Raw genomic sequence first — 4,941 nt, 5'->3', positions numbered from 1 at the left:
CCATTTCTAAAATAATATATTGTAGTGGACAACCCCTTTAAAGGGGATCTGTCAATTGCCATTGTAATGCTGAATGGTGTGGACCCACTGGCGTGGCTAAACCTGGTGGGGCGTGTCTATTTTAGTGATCGGTGAGGACCTACAGATCTTAAATGTATTACCTATAAATTGTAAAAGTACAATGTCTGCACTACAGTTATTACGGATTTAGACACTTTTTTCCTCCTTTCTTGATATCCTTTACTGTCTAGAAAAAGGGGAAAAGCTAACAGTTGGAATGTTGAAAAATGTGTCAAACGTAGGCATAGTCTACACTATTATTTTTTTTTTGTTATAAAAGAGAAAAAGTTGTCTCATACACCTAATAAGTTGTCCAAAATGTAACATACCACACATGCCATATTTCACCATTTGTGGTATTGTTAAATCTATTCCAGGGTGCAAGAAGTGGGAAATCAACATAAAAAAGAATGATGCTTCTACAATCCCCTTCATTTTTTTCATTACTATGACCCCGATTGATCAGATGAACTAGATGTCAAAGGTTTCCTGTGTGAATAGGGTGGTAGTGCCAATACTGCCTCATTTATTGTCTACGGAAAGGGTGGTCAACCAAGTGCACTACTGCTTTCATAGACCTTTATAAGTGTATGAAGTTTTGACAAGCACGCTCGCTAGTCCTCTAGAATTAGGAAGCCTTTGTTGTACTAATTAGGGGGTGCTTTAATGAATTCTGTGAACTTTACAGCTTAAAAGGACTGCTTTCTGACTAAATCTGCTGGTCTTCTGCACTCCCATTACAAATTAATTAATTAAGTTAATTAACAATGTTTCTGTTTATTTTCACTCTCACCCCTATAATCCTTCACTTCATGCTACCTCCCCTAATCCCCACACCAAGTAAGGAACTGTTTATCTCTGCTTCAATCCTCCCCATCCATCTCACCTCCTCCTCAGAACTGTTCCTTAACCTACAATCCTCTGCCTCCAAACACAGACAGCCCCCTCACGCCCTCTCCTGCTCCCACCTGCTAACACTTTCTCTGCTCCTTCTCACTGCTGGTGATATCTCTCCAAATCCTGGCCCTCCTCACCACATTCCCACAGTCATTTCTACCTCCCATCCACGCTCTAACACAAACTTCCGTAACCTCTCTAACCTTATACCCATTCACCCAGCCACCGCTTCCCCAGTCCCACTAACAGGAGCTCTGTGGAACGCTCGCTCTATCTGCAACAAGCTTTCCTACATCCATGATCTTTTTGTTACTACCAAACTTTCCTTCCTCGCCATCACTGAAACCTGGCTCACCCCTTCTGACACAGCCTCCCCTGCTGCACTCTCTTACGGTGGCTTCCACCTTTCTCACACACCCCGCCCCAGCAGCAAACATAGTGGAGGAGTTGGTTTTCTCCTGTCAGATTACTGCTCCTTCAACCCAATCCCACTGCCACCCTCTGTTACCCTCCCTTCCTTTGAGGTGCACTCTATGCGCATCTTCTCCCCCTCCAACCTGCAACTGGCTGTCATTTACCGCCCCCCAGGGCCAGCCACCACCTTCGTTGACCACTTCACCACCTGGCTACTTCATTTCCTTTCTGCGGACATCCCCACTATCATCATGGGCAACTTCAACATCCCCATTGACACTTCCCTCTCAGCTGCCACTAACCTTCTATCTCTCACTTCCTCCTTCGGCCTCACTCAATGGTCTTCTGCAGCCACTCACAAAGATGGTCACACACTGGACCTCATCTTCACCCGCCTCTGCTCCTTATCTAACCTCTCTAACTCACCTCTTCCTCTCTCTGACCACAACCTTCTCACATTCTCTTCCCTCTCCACTCCATGTCTACAATCCCCACCCCACAAACTTTCACACCCTCGCAGAAATCTTAAACATCTTGACCTACATTCATTCTCTGAATCCCTCCTCCCTCTTGCAGACGTAAGTTCCTTACACAATGCGGATGACGCTGCCGTTCTATATAACACCACAATAGCTGTAGCTTTGGAATCTGCTGCCCCACTTACACATACCAAAGCTCGCAAAATCAACAGACAGCCCTGGCACACCAGCCTGACCAAAGAACTGAGGCGAGCTTCCAGGGCTGCTGAGCGCAGATGGAAAAGATCCCACTCCAACGAGCACTTCATCGCATTCAAACAATCCCTCACTACTTTCAAGACCACACTCGCCACAGCTAAACAAACCTACTTCTCATCTCTCATATCCTCCCTGTCTCATAACCCTAAACAGTTATTCAACACCTTCAATTCTCTCCTCCGTCCCCCAGCACCTCCTCCCTCCCCACTTATCTCAGCTGAAGACTTTGCCTCATTTTTCAAGTAGAAGATTGAGAACATCAGAGACTGTTTTGGTCAACAACCCCCAGAGACCTTCCTCCCGACTTCCCAGCCCTCCACCTCCAAAACCAACTTCTCCACCATTACTGAAGATCAACTCTCCACTCTACTCTCAAGATCGCATCTCACCACATGTGCACTTGACCCGCTCCCATCCCACTTCATCCCAAACCTCACCACAGTCTTCATCCCAACCCTAACCCATCTCTTCAACCTATCACTAACAACTGGTGTTTTCCCCTCAAGATTTAAACATGCCTCCATCACACCTATCCTCAAAAAGCCCTCTCTTGACCCATCCTCTGTATCTAGCTATCGCCCTATATCACTTCTCCCTTATGCCTCCAAACTACTGGAACAACACGTCTACCTTGAACTGTCCTCCCATCTCTCTTCTTGCTCCCTCTTTGACCGCTTACAATCTGGCTTCCGGTCACACCATTCCACTGAAACTGCCCTAACTAAGGTCACCAATGACCTCTTAAGCGCCAAGAGCAAGCGACACTACTCTGTCCTCCTCCTCCTCGACCTGTCGGCTGCCTTTGACACAGTGGACCATTCCCTATTATTACAGACCCTCTCATCCCTTGGCATCACAGACTTGGCCCTATCCTGGATCTCATCATACCTAACAGACTGGACCTTCAGCATCTCCCACTCACACACCACCTCCTCACCTCGCCCCCTATCTGTTGGAGTCCCACAAGGTTCAGTCCTTGGGCCCCTGCTCTTCTCCATTTACACCTATGGCCTGGGACAGCTCATAGAATCTCATGGCTTTCAGTATCACCTCTATGCTGATGACACACAGATCTACGTCTCTGGACCAGATATCACCTCCCTACTAACCAGAATCCCTCAATGTCTGTCCACTATTTCATCCTTCTTCTCCGCTAGATTTCTGAAACTTAACATGGACAAAACAGAATTCATCATCTTTCCCCCATCTCACGCGACCCCCCCAATGAACCTATCCATTACAGTACATGGCTGCCCACTCTCCCCAGTCCCACAAGCTCGCTGCCTCGGGGTAATCCTTGACGCTGATCTCTCCTTCAAACCACATATCCAAGCCCGTTCCACTTCCTGCCGACTTCAACTCAAAAATATTTCACGAAACCGTACATTCCTCAACCAAGAATCTGCAAAAACCCTAGTCCATGCCCTCATCATCTCTCGCCTTGACTACTGCAACCTCCTGCTCTGTGGCCTCCCCTCTAACTCACTCGCGCACCCCTCCAATCTATTCTAAACTCTGCTGCCCGACTAATCCACCTGTCCCCCCGCTATTCCCCGGCCTCTCCCCTCTGTCAATCCCTTCACTGGCTCCCCATTGCCCAGAGACTCCACTACAAAACCCTAACCATGACGTACAAAGCCATCCACAACCTGTCTCCTCCATACATCTGTGACCTCGTCTCCCGGTACTTACCTACACGCAACCTCCGATCCTCACAAGATCTCCTTCTCTACTCCCCTCTTATCTCCTCTTCCCACAATCGTATACAAGATTTCTCTCGCGTATCACCTCTACTCTGGAACCCTCTACCACAACACATCAGACTCTCGCCTACCATCGAAATCTTCAAAAAGAACCTGAAGACCCACCTCTTCCGAAAAGCCTACAACCTGCAGTAACCACCGATCGACCAAACCGCTGCATGACCAGCTCTATCCTCACCTACTGTATTCTCACCCATCCCTTGTAGATTGTGAGCCTTCGCGGGCAGGGTCCTCTCTCCTCCTGTACCAGTTATGACTTGTATTGTTTAAGATTATTGTACTTGTTTTTATTATGTATACCCCTCCTCACATGTAAAGCGCCATGGAATAAATGGCGCTATAACAATAAATAATAATAATAATAAGTGGAGGTGCATATCATGGACCACTGCTCCATTCACATGGTCCTCCTTGATTCTGAGGGTCCCATCGGTTGGACCCACCAGCAATAGGGAAGTTATCCTTTATTAAAAAGATGATGATAAAAGAGATGAAAGAAGAACTAGTGGGGGGAAATTGGAATGACAGTAGAGAAATAAAGAGTTGAAAATTAGATTTGTGGATACAGGTGGTACACATGCATAGTCAGGGGGTATGTGCCCAGATGTTAGCCTAGAGGTGCTACTCTGCCTTTGCCATATTAGACAGATACAGGGAGAGGACAGCAACCTGAATCTCTGCCTGGGTGAAGAATGCAGGGTTGTCATCTGTGAGATAGGGTTAAACGTTAAAAGGTTTTATGTCTCAGCATGCACAGCGGAGATACAGTTTATCTCCAGAAGAACAGTCTGGTTCTTCTCATATAATAAGTGTCTCATTTTTTTGTATTCTGTCCAAAACAGCAATTTATTGAGGCACATTTAATTAAGGTTTTGGAAGAAATGATTCATTTAAAATCGTTTTCCCTCACAGATAATAATTATATTTCGCTGGGATGTGTGTACGTGACATGAGAGCGTGATGACAGCTGGTGTGAAGCCCTACAGACCTGTGTACACAATCTCTATAGGATATTACACATCACATATGGGCAGAAGCATCACTCCTGTGTGATATCAAGGGTCCCCAGA

This window comes from Ranitomeya variabilis, chromosome 2 (assembly GCF_051348905.1).
Source record: "Ranitomeya variabilis isolate aRanVar5 chromosome 2, aRanVar5.hap1, whole genome shotgun sequence".
In the NCBI taxonomy this organism is placed as follows: Eukaryota; Metazoa; Chordata; class Amphibia; order Anura; family Dendrobatidae; genus Ranitomeya; species Ranitomeya variabilis.
Note: the sequence above shows the minus strand (reverse complement) of the source record.